The 14,597-nt window shown below is 46.0% G+C and overlaps 1 long non-coding RNA gene across 2 annotated transcripts in view; it reads right to left on the bottom strand.

Annotated features, from left to right (window-relative positions):
- LOC119401283 (uncharacterized) overlaps positions 1-14,597 on the bottom strand; it is an 80,197-nt gene that overhangs the window by 57,028 nt on the left and 8,572 nt on the right. Inside the window, exon 1 of one of the 2 annotated variants that reach the window (XR_005185416.2) lies at positions 3,581-3,779. The exons of the other annotated variant lie outside the window; for it this stretch is intronic. This is a non-coding gene — a long non-coding RNA (uncharacterized LOC119401283). Of the gene's footprint in view, positions 1-3,580; positions 3,780-14,597 lie in introns of those variants that run through there. 2 annotated transcript variants of the gene reach the window in all.

Genomic DNA, 14,597 nt, shown 5'->3' on the forward strand with positions numbered 1-14,597 from the left:
CGAACGGCGGAATCTGCTTCGCGGCGTTGACGTGCAGCTTCGGCCTCGCGGGCTCTCACCTCAGGATTCTGTCTGCGAGCGCGCGCTGCCGCCGCCTTCCGTGCCCTCCGTTCCGCAGCCTTGTCTTCCACCTGGCGACTCCGAGCTAAAGAGAAAGCGTGCCAAGAGGGAGCCTCATGGCGCGTTACTTCTGAAATGTTGTCTTCGGGCGTCGTTGAAAATACGAGACGTAGTAAAGAAGAAAGAACGCCACACAGGCGAACACGCAAACGAGAGTGTCACTCGTCAACGTCGTCTTCTGCTTCTACTGCATACCAGAACGCGCGCAGTAAAGAAGAAAGAATGCCACACAGGCGAACACGCACGAGAGTCTCACTCGTCAACGTCGTCGTCTTCTTATACTGCATACCAGAATGCGCGCTTCTCACGAACTAGAGGTGACTACTACAAACAAACCTACAAACGGAGGATGGACAGACCCACGGCATAAGGAGCTTCGCCCCTAAAAGGAAGGAAGTGGGGGCGTAATAAAAGGTTATTAGTAGATGCATGAAGTTATTGCCTCCTACGGACTTTTAAAGCCGCAGTAAAGTGATATTTCGTTGACCCAATATGGTCAAACTATGAAAAAAAAACCACTTTGAAATCTCTGATGTCACGCTGACGTACACGTGCAAAGATTTTGCCGTGAACTTCATGAATGAAATTTCAACCTTCAATATCTCTTGTATTGACAAACTTAAGATGATAACATTAACGATTGTAGCGTTTTCAAAGTCTAATTTATCAGTTAAATTAGTCTTTGAAAACGCTACCATCGCTAATGTTATCATCTTAAGTTTGTCAATACAAGAGATATTGAAGGTTGAAATTTCATTCATGAAGTTCACGGCAAAATGTTTGCACGTGGACGTCAGCGTGACGTCAGAGATTTCAAAGTGTTTTTTTTTCTTTCATATTTTGACCATACTGGGTCAACGAAATATCCTGAATCTATGTACATTAACCTTTTGGCCCCCTCAAAGATCGATGTGCTTCATACTTACCTATTAATAAGAACTATGTAGGTTCCAGTAGGCGTTTTCAAAGACTATGACGTCATAGCGAGTTGATGCGGGAATTCGAAGGCGGCGTCGCGACCTGCATTTTCTTTTCTCGCGCCTTCTCGCTAACCAAAAGTCTTCTCGTGGAGAGTTACGCTTTTGGTGTGGTGAAAGGCCAATTTACTAATACGGGAAAAATCGTTTTTATATTTAGTGTCCCTTTATTAACTGTATGGTTACATTCAAGTACATGGAAGCTACGTTAGCGCCCGAGTGCTTTCTTATGAACATTCACTGTTTGACCGGACAAAAACTTCGGCAAAGGCCGTGGGTATACAACCCTCAAACGATGACGTTAGCAACATTTCCTAGCCTTTCGAGCTGGTACGTCTTTCGAGTGGAGCAAAATGAATTGGACGTATTGTTTTCAAAAATGAGCGGAATAGGTCGGTAGGGACCATAGGTCAGCAAACTCACTCATGAGTCGACTCACTCAGACTCAGATCAAGCCGTGAGGTGGAGTCTGAGTGAATCAGGCTGAGTAATATTTTCTTGAGTCTGAGTCCGAGTCAGTCCGCTTGAGAAAAATTTCGGTGAGTTTGAGTCCGAGTGAGTCCGAATGAGCAAAATTTTGGACATGACAGCTGCGGACATGACAGTTGCATTTTGAGTGCGGCGATTAGGAGTCAATTTGCAACTTGTCTGCTGTGTTAACGTTTCGATGAACTCTCCTTTTACGTCCGGACTTTCCGTACGTGTGAACATTTATGATGCGTGAACTCTCATGTTGCTTGACTATTGCAGTACCGAGCATGTGAGTGTCCATTCACGTGTTTAATCGTATAGCTTTGTGTATGTTGACAACTGTTATGCAACAGAGGAGTATGGGTAGCCGAAGCCACACATAGGCACCAACCTCTCCTTACTAAACACATTTATTTAAAAAAAATATTCTAGGAGATATAGTATCACTGAAACATTGCGAAGACGCGTATCGAAGCTAATATGTGGCATACAATGTCAAAGTTTCACCACTGCTACATAACGTGTCGCAAGATCGCGTAATCTATAATGCAATATTGCGCACACTACATATCAGATCGCAAAAAAGAAAAATAAAGAAAGAAAACGGCAAGTAGTACATTTCATTTAACATGACGTCATACGAATCGATCAACTTTGTTAGTCTGATAAAAACTGCCAGCTCGTGTGCACGTTGTTTCAGCGCGAAATCACGTCGTACACCGAGTGCACGATTTACGTGCACATTCTTCCGAACCTATTGTGCACACCCACGCACGCGGGCAAGCAACGCATAATTTATCATCACCGCTGGGCAGCTACAAGCTGTTGGTTCAGTGTTCAGAAACAACTCGACGCCCTGTTACACCTACAAAGGCGTATACGGTCTTATTTGCAGTGGTATTTTAAATAATTGACCAGTGCGACAAGAGTGCCTTCGCCACGTTGCGCCCTACAACATTTACATAAGTATAACGTTAATTGTGCGTGAAAGGTAATTTGAGCGAAATAGGAATTGGGTTCGTAAGAGCCCTTCTGGAACACCGCGCCCGTGAGAAAAGGTTTCAGAACACAAGAGTCACTGCGCAAGGCGAGCGTATGCAGCGTTGACAAAAATGAAACACATGTTTCATTTGACGAACTTGGGAAAATCATTTTGGTCCACACTGAAACGCAATTTACACCACGTGGTGCTCCAAATAAAAAACAGCTTCATACCTCAATCGCAAGTAAATAAATAGTTCTTTTGTATGGCAACTTTTATCATTACAGTTTTTGTTTTAAAAAAGAAAATATTTAAGTTCCCCATTGACGGCTGTCTTCCCATTTGGTTGTGCGGCAGCTGCCTCGCTGAAGTTCCCTGTAGCCTTGAATGGGAAACTTGAAAAATTATTTTCTTCCTTAAAAGAAAAATTTGCTTTCGAATGAGGCATAAAGCTGATTTTTAATTGGAGCACCACGTGGTCTAAATTGCGTCTCACTGTGGACCAAATGATGATTTTCTCAAATTCGCCTTTTTTCTCGTAAAGTTTAGAAACTTCAGTCGTCTGAAAATATTTTAACACGAAATATACCTCCCGTAGAGTAAGTATTCATTACTCAGATATTCATAAATGGCGCAGTATTACAAGGGAAAAAATACGAACATAAAACACATTTGCAAAATTTCTGGAGGCGGATTAAATTATTATTGTTTCAAGAGCCGGTGTGTCGTCTTCACCCTTTGCAGGTGGCCACGTAAGTTCACAGCATTTGGCTTCGCTGCAGCCTCGATGAGCATTTTAACCAAATACTGATTGAGCTCATTACTAATGAAGTGTTTAGTTATTTACATGGATATTTGGATAAAATTGGAAACGTGGACAACCACTATATTAAGAAAATACAAAACAGCACAGGAGAGAGCGCCGACTATCGACTAAATTCTGTACTTCCCGAGGTGGCATATGAAAGCGAACACATTGTCGTACTTAATACAAAGCAATCACTAATACAACGTCCTTGGATATACGTACCTGTACAGGGAAAAGCATATGTACGCGAGTCTAGAATGCGTCTGCACTTGTTTACAGACGCACTTTAGCGGCAGTGAAGAGACGACACCCTCGAAAACACGGTTGTGCTTGGCACCATTGTTGTATGAGACAAAACAGAGACGCCTCGCGGGATCACTCGCGTCAATTCCCAGACGCTTGACACCTTCGCGAGTCCAAACGACCTCGTAGAAAACCGTCGTCGCCTGTATGACGTTTCATGATCGCCACCAGACTTTTCAGGGCTATTTATGGACATAGACGTGCACAGGGTTCACTTCTCAATGGATGCAAAAATGAAAATGTAGCGTTGACGTGGTTTTGACGACAGCCTGCCTTTGTTCGGCGAGAAGTGAGCAGTTGCTGGAATGCAACCTCGTGGGCCGACATTGTCGTCAGAAACCTGCGTGGCCCTAACCTCTGCACGGTGTACAATGACGGGACAGGAGGAAGTATACAGGCGGAAGGACAGGAAGGTTAGTCACTTCTCAGACCGGCTGGCTACCCTGTGCTAGGAAAGGGGCATAAAAGATGATAGAAAAAAGATGTTACAAAAAAATGGGGGGGAAATGAGAGAAGACTACGGTAGACGACGCCGCTAGAAACGCAACAACGCTCTCAAAGCCCTCTGGGCTGAGAGCGGTCTCGGCCACTGTCCCAAGTCTTAAGACGGGACAGGTTCTACTGAGTAAAGTACGAGGCAGACTTGGTGCCCCCTTAAATTATTCAGGGGGCATCTCTCCTCCTGCACACACACACACACACACCCACGTATGCGCACGCCTGTGTTTACGGGGCATGGAGAGAAAGCTAGTGCTTGGATTTTCGGCGGAGTGTAGTTTTTGTGACGGTGACGGATTCATAAAAGCATGCGTTATAACGTTAGCGAAATTGGTGACTGACTGTTGCCGGGGTCGAAGGCCTCACTGTCATGGCTGCTGCTATCGGAAGTGGCGGCTGCGCGACTCATGCGGACGTTGACGGAGGTTTAGACGTGGAACTGAGAAGCCATCGTCCGACGCGGCGTTTGTCACCAGAGGGTAAATACGGCTGTTGCGCAATAATCTGCCGCACAGTAAGTGTGGCGGAGCAGCAAAACTCAAACCTTTCTGCGTGAATTACTCCTCGCTTAGAAGACTGTAGGATTGGGCGTGTTGGTACAACCTGATTAAGAGTGCCTATCGGTACAAACGACAAGAGGGGACAGAAGAGAGGACGCAGAGCGCTAAAATTCCAACGATGTATTTCTTTTTAAAGCCTACACTTTACATACAGTTGCACAACAGCCATGTACGGAACACAATGATATCGCAAAAATTCACCACGCGAACAAATTTATGTATGTGCATCCTTTCTTTATCTTTGAGCGCGACAGAGGGGGTTCTGACACAGTCATTCTTTAAAAAAATCATCTTTTCTGCCTCGATGATTTCGCGTGTGGCGCGATCTCTGCATTTTGCGACAATATGCTACAATAAAAAAATCTTGGCCTGCACCCACACGTGCTACAATGACCAGAGAGCCACCCTTCTTTTGACCGATCAACATTATACAGATGTTCTTTCAACGACCAGTTTGGCTAACGTAACATTTTCCACAGGAAATAAATTGCTGGAAGTTCAGCCCTCTGTGTCCCCTCTTCCGTCCCCTCTCATCGTTTGCGCTGTTATGCGCTCTTCTCGCTTGATGGACGGATCACATTGCCCGGTCATCATATAAGTCTTGTATACACGAGACTATGACATAAACGATGGTTATCTTTTAATAAAACTGAGTTTCTTCGTTCGTTGATTCGCGTATGGACCGCACTTTTTTATTTCATTGTATTAGGCAATGTCTATCACGTCAATGTGGTAAGCTTCTTTTTTTTATGCTTGCAGCATTTTGTAGGCTTACCATATTTACGATCAGTATAGCGTAACCAGAAATTATTTTCGAGGGGGGGGGGGTTCAATTACACTTTATGTATGTTCGTGCATGCGTGCGTTTGTATGTGTGCGTGTATATATACACATGCAAAATTGAAAAATTTCGAGGGGGGGTCGCCTGCCCCCCCCCCCCCCTTTCCCACCCGGCTACTCCAGTGTTTATGTTGCGTATACTTGGTACGCGAACGTACGACAAAGGGTAGAGATGGGATATAGAGAAAGGAAAGAGAGGGAGGTTAACCATGCGGAGGAAGTCTCCGGTTTGCTACCCTGCGCTTGGGAAGGGGGAAAAAGGGTACAGGATAAAAAAATTCGTCCAGTCGGTTCATAATAGTACATACTGGATAGCGCGCATTCGACACAGGGCAAAGAAAGAACACTGAGCAGCGCTTGTCCTGTGCATCAGTGTTCTTTCTTTGTCCTGTGTCGAATCCGCGATATCCGGTATTTAAGGTAGAGGAAACGGCCTCCGCTTCAACGTCGTGGGCCATCTCTGATGCAGCCCACTGTTATATTCATTCACGTGCGTGTCCATGCCCAATATAGAAGGGCCATTGTAGCGAGTTTCCGTACTGTTCGGTCTTGATGTCATCCCAATGTGAGCTCGGCTTTACTTGGCGAAGCTTCGCTCAGTCGCTGACAAAATGTGCGACCTGCTTGCATTGAGAGAGGCTTTGCAACGTCGAAATAGGCCCAAGACACGTGTTAATTAAGGCAGTTCTCGTTGAATGTGCATCTAAAATAACTCATCCCTTTGTTCCTGTTTCCTAGAATATAAGAACGGATGAACGTTGCTTTTGTGAATGGACATTTTCGTGCGCGGATTTTGCATTACTTTATCGTCATTGATAACATCATGATGCAAATTACTATGTAAGAGAAGAGGAGTGGCCGGAGCCATACCTTGGCACCAACCTCTCTTTAAACATATTTAATAATAATGAAAAAAGCATACGCACCGGCTACTGTGTAAGTGCGATCCACCACGGCCTCATGTAAAGCGGAAATGGGCGAATGGACGCCATCGTCGCCCAAACCGCAGACCTAAAATGCTGTCGCATAATTTATTCTTTGTTTATCCTTTCCTACTCTTCTCTATGCAGCGTAACAGTTGCCTGAATGTCGCGGGATCGAATTCCGGCCGCGGTGGCCGCAGTTCGATGGAAGCGAAATGCTAGAGACCCCTGTACTTAGGTTTAGGTGCACGTTAAAGAAAACCAGATGGTCAAAATATCCGGAGCCCTCCACTACGGTGTCCCTCATAACCATATCGTGGTATTGGTACGTAAAACCCCAAATATTATTATCATAGCATAACAGGACAGCATGAGGGGACATTATTCTTTGTACTTTTTAGGCATCATAGTGTCATGTTGTTCAAGTTGTACATTGTATGTGCTGCGTATTTGTTGCGTTCGGAAATTTTGGTTCCTGTATGCTTTATGTTCGACGCATCTAAGAGCTAAGGAGTACCCGGTGCCGTACTTGTGCGCAAACATCTCCTCATGCCATGTCAAAAAAAAAAAAGCAAGTTAAAGCACTCGATATCAGGACGACATTTCCGCATTCTTTCAAATAAATGACCGGTCGCTTGACAACGAGGTCTGTAAGCTAACCGTCACGTGGCATTCTTGAGTAAGTTCAATCAGGGTTTTTGACATAGTTGCGTATAAGCACGTGTCCGGTTATTTGAGACGCAATGTGATCCTACCCTGTCCTGCAGTGCTCCACTTTCTCATTGCTGTGACAAAACGTCCCATTGGGTGCTCGAGAAAGTTAGCCAAGAAAGATACAGGAAGATCGTATTTTGTCATCCTTTTGTCTTGGGCCAAGTGTATTACAAAATCGCAGCATTTGCAGCTTCTATAGAAATGGAAAGCAACACAGACCGAGAGATATATTTGCTACGAAACCCACCGGTTTCCACGAATCAATTTCGTCGCAGTGCTTTGTGTTATTATTACTATAGACAGCGCGTTGGACAGCTGAATATTTAGCAGGAAGATTGAGCCTTCAGCCAACTCAGATTTTCCGCATTCAGTTACACGTGAGAAGAGCAGGAGTGCTCTAATTATAAAGCCGAATTACTCACTTGACTAAAATTTGCGGCGCTGATAACTTCTTGGGCGAGCTGTTGTGGCGCTGAGGATAAAAAGCTCCGCAGTATTCGAGCATCCTACTAACACAATATTATTCGTAGTAAACTTATTACTCATGACGGCGCATAAACTTATGATGAAATAAAGTACCCATGCAACCGTAGTCAATAAATATCTGAACCGGTGGTGAAACATGTGCATTCAGCCTTCAAAAAGATGAATTCACAAGACAGCAAATCTGGGAATATCTGAAGGGTATTTATTTATTAGAGGTCAGAAGTATAGACACTTTTTCTATCGAAATTACATACATAAACAAGGGACAGCTCTTAGACAACGTTGTTGAACTCGAGAGCTCACAGGAAGGAGGCGGGACAACAAATTAATTGTAACAACCTAAGTGAATGAACTATGTACAAGTGGTGCTTTCAGATCTTTAAATATAGGAACACGATTTCAGTGAATGTGTGTGTAGGAAAAGGCGTGACAGTAGTTCAATGGGTGAGCAGAGTTGATGGGGAACTCGCAACACAGTGTGACGCAACTTGCAGAACGGAGAGGCAGGTGAACGTGTCGGATCATGACGCAACACACTCTTCCGGTTTCATAATCTGTTAGCCGAAAGAGTCCCAGCAGTCCGGCCCTTCACGCATAAGTGATGAGAAGGTCACGCCTTGACGTCATGATCGTTGACGAATGTGAGCCGAACCTTCCATTGTTCAGCGAGTGGATAGTTGAAGAACCAGACACGCCTGTACAAACGCTTTCCCGTCTGTCACTTGCAAATGTCGCCAGGTGTCAAGCTCCAGTGAGTCGGCCGTGCAACACGAGGAAGCAAAAGTTATTTCAAGTGCGGGGAACAGGCTGTGTGTTGGGCATGACGACAGCACGTGGTTTTTCTCCGCAGATCATCCACGTTCTAAAGGAGGAACGGAGTACGCACGCATCTTTGAGACGTAAAAGTAGCGGCGACCGACCTTTCCCTTCAACTCGGAGGTCGTCGTTCTACGCCGACGTCGATGCCGGGAACTTGGAGAAACCGGCGTGCGTTGGAAGGCGGCGAAAGCCTAGTGAGCGTCGTCGTGGTGTGCGACCGCTCGGGAGTCGCCGCCGTCGTCCGCTGCTCGGCGTCAACATCTTCGCAGATTATCACGGGCACCGTGAAGGCATGGCCGGCGCTTTCGGCGCCGCAGCGCCGCTCGAGAATTTGTAGCCGCTCCATCTGCTTGGCGACCGCGGTTGCGACGACATCGGAGGGCCTCATTTCGGGCACCGGAGACACGACCATGGCTGGTGACACTGCGCCCCCACCTGAAACACTGCCGTTCACGGACCACAACATGCGGGAGACTGAGTGCTCCGGCAGGGCGTACTGTGAGGGCATTCACGAAGCTCGGTCGTCCACTCCTTCGAGAATCTGCTCACTGAAGCGACGCCTTGGTAGAGTAGCGCTAACGACGCAGCAGCGTAGATGCCCCTTGGCGATGCGCCTCGTGGATAGCACAAGAAGCGCGTACACGTAGAGGTGCTGGAGTCGAGTGTGCTTGCCGCAGCGCAACGATCGTTTATTATACGCAGCGGAGACCGCGGGGAAGGGGGCGGGGCAGTGCGACGTGCTCCTCGGAACGGCGGCGCTGCTGACGCCACAGTGACGCCGCGGAGTCACGCCGCTGCGCAGTGCGTGCTTCTGTGCCCTTCTGCGCACTTTGCGTCCCTTGGTGGCGCTAGCGATGCGGCGGCCGCGATTTATCGTTCTTGAATTTTGTTTCGCGCCTCTCGGGCGCTTGCCGCTGCTTGCTGCGCGCAGTTGCGGCGCGAGTCGGTGCAAGCGCGAGGATTCAGAGGAAGGCCACGTCGCTTAAACGAAAAAGAAAACGACGGGAGGCACAAAAATACCATAATTCAGCGCGCGAGAGAGGCCGCAATCCGCGCAGCACTCTCAATTTCCTCTGCTTCCTCCTTTTTTTTTCTTTTTTTTTATTTAGTCTATACTTCCTCGACACGGGCCACAGAGCGCAGCGGTCTCATTTTCTTTTTCTATTTTTGCATAACCTGCGAAACGCGAACGCTTCATTTCTTTTTGTTTTTTTTTATGTCGGCGCGCGCGCGTCAGGAAGCGTTTACGCACGAAGAGACCGTCTGATGGTAGCAAAGCGTGACTCATCGCTGGTGTGTGATGTTGTCGCAAGTCCTTTCCAAATGACAGAGTCTGAAACAATGGCGGCTTTTGGTGGCTATTCATGACACTCGCAATATAACCGCGGCTTACGTGGCATCAGCATTGTGTAATACGGTGCTGGATATGACACATCATGGGCCCTACAGAACCACGCAAAAGCGAGAGAAAAGTGAAAGAACGCAAGAGCTACCAGTTGTTGCTTGGGCTCGCTAAACCCTCTTTAGGCTGGTAACTCTGTCCCCAGCATTCCTATGCTGCGGAATCGATAATGCGACCACCGCATTAGCTGCACCCCGTCATCGCATCACTTTATTACCTCAGAGAACCGAGGGAAATGGTGTGGCAAAATCTCCACCCGTTGGCAGTCAGTCAAAAAGGTGACCGGTTACATTCTTCAGAAAATTTGATGGGCAGGAGCAGGGTTGCCGTTGGTGACTACTTTGCGCCAAATTGGCTACTTTACGACAGTGTCTGGCGATGAAAATTTCAGTTTGGTTCCATGGCTACTTTCTCGCTACTTTGAACATCTATTTGGCGCATTAGCTAGCCCTTTTTCTTATTACTAAACGATAAAATAGCAAGAAAAACTAAAAATAGCCCTTTTTTTCAACCTTTTTCCTAGCTATTCGACGTTTCGGCGTTTTGAAAATCATCCCGTTTACTGTTCAATAATAAAAGTCGTTTTCATAATATCGCTTTTGCTCAATTTGGCTACAGACTTGGCGCTGAAATTAAACACCATGGCTACTATGCCTACTTTTAGCTTGGGTTTTGGATCCTTTTAAAATCTACCCAACGGCAGCCCTGGGCAGGTGATTGAAGTGATTTGGTGTTGGCTACGAGAAAAATGTCGACGTACGCTACGCTTCCTGTGAAGCGAACGCAGTTCCTGACTGCAGCGTAAACTCAAGTGCCTTCAACGACATCCGAAGTTCCCAAAGGACGCGATCGATGCGCCTCCTCTCCCCTCACACGCGTCATGCACGTCTCGGAGGCACACGATGAATCGCGAAGCGCGGCACTGTTGCCTGAGGTGCCCCTTGACCAGCCTAACATGCAACCTGAAATTTTAGGCCGTAATTAAGAGGACAGTAAGGTGAAAAACTAAATATGTTCAGACAGACAAATTATTCTCCGAGGACTCTATTGTCGTCAATTTCGCCGTCATAGATTCATTCTCAGAAGTCGAAGTGAAGCTCAAGGTGTCATTTTTTTTAACTATAGGGTCTAAATAATTGTAGCATAAATATCGCGCGTATATTCATGACATAAATAAGGCCCTACATAACTATAGGGCCCGCATAATTATTTATCAGTGGAAATGAATTACTTTGTGTACCAACTGGGGCCAGATACTTAACACAGCAAGTTGCAAGAAATTTTATTGTGCTGGTGTGGCCAAAACACGAAATAAGACGGAAATTCGTGATATCGCACTGATATTGAGGTGCATCAGTTTTTGTCGGGAAGAAATCGTTTCACGACGTTGCTGTATACTGATTAATTGTCGTATGGTTTCTTCGTGTGATTTTCTTTTTTAAAATCAAGTCAGCGTCTCAGCACGAGTAATTCTAAATCACGCATCATGCACTGACTTGACGTTACGAATGACGTGCACGCATAAATTTACCACTTGTCCTTCTTTCTTGCCCTTCGAGTTTACCCTCATCAACAATTGCTGCCGAACCGGAAACGACTGATGTCCCCATGAAGTGAACGCGCAAGATAAATTAAGCACTGTCATCCATATGAAACAGCGGGGAGGCCGTGATCATGAAAAACACAGTGTGCGAACACAGGGGGACATACGTGTTCGTCCGCTGTGTTTGCGCTGTTTCTTCTTTTTTTTTTTTACGATCATGAACAACCAACCAGCCCATATTACCGCCCTTATGACGTAGGCATGCGATGTGTTCATCTCAGCGGCAGTTAATGATGATTATGATGACCGTAAATATATTGGCACCAACCCACTCTTGGGTTTCTTTCCGGCTTAATTTGAACAACAAAGTGTTCAAACATTTATTGAATTAGGAGGACTTATATATACAGCACCTAACACCTATATCTAACCTAATGCTACAGTGTTCTATCATTTTCATTTCGCGATACAGACACCACAATTTATTAACAGAGACCACAATTTATTTAAAACGCAGATATATCCATCCTATTAACATTACGTGGAATCCGATAGATAGCTGATAGCATCGGATGATATCAGCCAACTCGAGTTAAATGCTCAACATTCTTCCATATAGAGTGCAGAACGGGGCAAAATGCTAAGAACCCCAGGTGGCCGAAATTAATCCGCAGTACCCCACCACGGCGTGTCTCATAACAGGGTGGTTTTCGCACGTAAAACCCCAGAAATTATTATTATAATAGTATGCAGAAGATCTAGAGGCGTCTGTGATCAGCATAATTTCTACAGAATAACAACGTTGACGCCACACGCAGACGGATTACTTGACGTCATACAGTGTATCCGATGGCAATATTCAAAGAAGGATAAGTTAGTCACAAGAAGGAATCGTGATGCGTAGTGAAGGTGATATAACAAAATAAAAATATCGTGACATTTACGAGCATGCCGTCAGTCCAGGTTTGTATTGTTGATACTTTTATAGCATTTATGTCATGAAATGCACATGCCGGCTGTCTTCTAACGCTGTCATCGGTTTAACAAAAGCCACGCAGGAAATATTCCGACAAGGCGCCACAACGTAAAGCCCTTTGACCTTACTGCGATGAACCAATCAATAAATTAATTGCCTAAAGAATTTAGCGATGTTGTGCATCTTGTCGGAGAAGAAAGATCGTTCGCACATAAAGGCACTCAGCACGAAGAACATTTTCCCGCATATACGTGAAGTGAATGAATAGTATAAATAAACATTAGGCTACTCCCAAACACGGCCGCGTACGCGGAAGTTCGCAGGGGTGAACAAACACACGCCTGGCTGCTTTGCATACTCGCCTTGAACCTTTCTTCTTTAGAAAGCAGACCCCACGTTCAAACCTGTTACGACGCTTTCAAGCAAGAAGCAGTAGCGTATTGATTTATTGCGGCGTGTACGCACTTTTTAACGCGATAGCGTTCAAGAGCCCGTGTCGCAGAAATCCCGGTGTCGGCGTCGTTGGTTGTGAGCGAAAAATCATCATTGTCCGTGACCAAAAAATCGCCATGAATGAAAATAATAAAAACTGCAGTACTCGAGGCGGAATCGTACCCAGGCCTTCGGCGTGCCAGGCAGTTGTTCTACCACAGAGCCACGCCAATTGCAAGCAGCGCCATTTGCAAGCCCCGCCAATTGAAAGTTACTTTCACGCTTCACAAACATACGCGTCCTGTGTACAGGCGTCACAGTAGGAGATGTAATATCGCAGTAAAACGTGGTACAAGCGTACATTGCCATCGGGCGGCACACCATGTGAATTGGATAACGAGTAGGTGGTTTAAAGCCGGCCACCCAATACAAAATGCACGTATTCCCTTAATATAATAATAACATCTGGGGTTTAACGTCCGAAAACCGCGACATGATTCTGAGAGACGCCGTAGTGGAGGGCTCAGGAAATTTCGACCCCCTGGGGTTCTTTAACGTGCACCTAAATCTAAGCACACGGGCCTCAGACATTTTCGCCTCCATCGAAAATGCAGCCGCCGCGGCCGGGATTCGATCCCGCAGCCTTCGGGTCGAGCGCCATAACCACTATGGCGCTCGACCCGACTATGGCGCTGCCCCGCCACAGTGGTCTATAGACCACCGCGGCGGGGCAGCGCGTATTCCCTTACGAACACGTAGCGGGTGCATCGCAACTTCGAAAAAGTATCACGCGTGTATTTGCTGCTGGTTTAAAGTATGTCACCCATTACAAAGCGAACACACATTACTGCTCGCATACTCTTACACACACGTAGTGGTACACTGTTGTCATAAGTGCTGTTGAAGAGGGCGGAAACATGTAATGGTTTCCTTTACTATCGGTATGTCACGATATACCTTTATGTATGTCGTGCGTGTTGCGTACGTGCGCGCGTGTGTGTGTGCGTGTGCGTGCGCGCGCGCGCTTGTGCGTGTGTGTGCGTGCGTGTGCGTGCGTGTGTGCGTGTGTGTGTGTGTGTGTGTGTGTGTGTGTGTGTGTGTGTGTGTGCGTGTGTGTGCGTGCGTGTGCGTGCGTGTGCGCGCGTGTGTGTGTGCGTGTGCGTGCGCGCGCGCGCTTGTGCGTGTGTGTGCGTGCGTGTGCGTGCGTGTGTGCGTGTGTGTGTGTGTGTGTGTGTGTGTGTGTGTGTGTGTGTGTGTGTGTGTGTGTGTGTGTGTGTGTGTGTGTGTGTGTGTGTGTGTGTGTGTGCGCGCGCGCACCCCAGGCGGCCGAAACTATCCAGAGCCCTCGCCTACTGCGTGCCTCATAATGATGTGGTGGTTTCGGTACGTAAAACTCCTGATATTATTACTACTACTACTGCTATTATTATTATTATTATTATTATTATTATTATTATTATTATTATTATTATTATTATTATTATTATTATTATTATTATTATTAATTTATTTATTTTTAATCAGATCGTCTCTTCTATTGAAAATGTGGTAATTTCACATAAGAAGCACAAAATTCTTGTACTTGGCGATTTTAACACACCTGGAATTGACTGGACCACACTTAATCTTTCTCATTATCATCATTTCTTAAAGAACAAATGCAGCGTGTTAGATTTTCTCGCTTTTAATTTCCTACAGCAGCACAATAGTATTGCCAATTCCTGTGGTAACGTCTTAGATCTG

The sequence above is a fragment of the Rhipicephalus sanguineus genome, chromosome 8, assembly GCF_013339695.2.
Source record: "Rhipicephalus sanguineus isolate Rsan-2018 chromosome 8, BIME_Rsan_1.4, whole genome shotgun sequence".
Classification (NCBI taxonomy): Eukaryota; Metazoa; Arthropoda; class Arachnida; order Ixodida; family Ixodidae; genus Rhipicephalus; species Rhipicephalus sanguineus.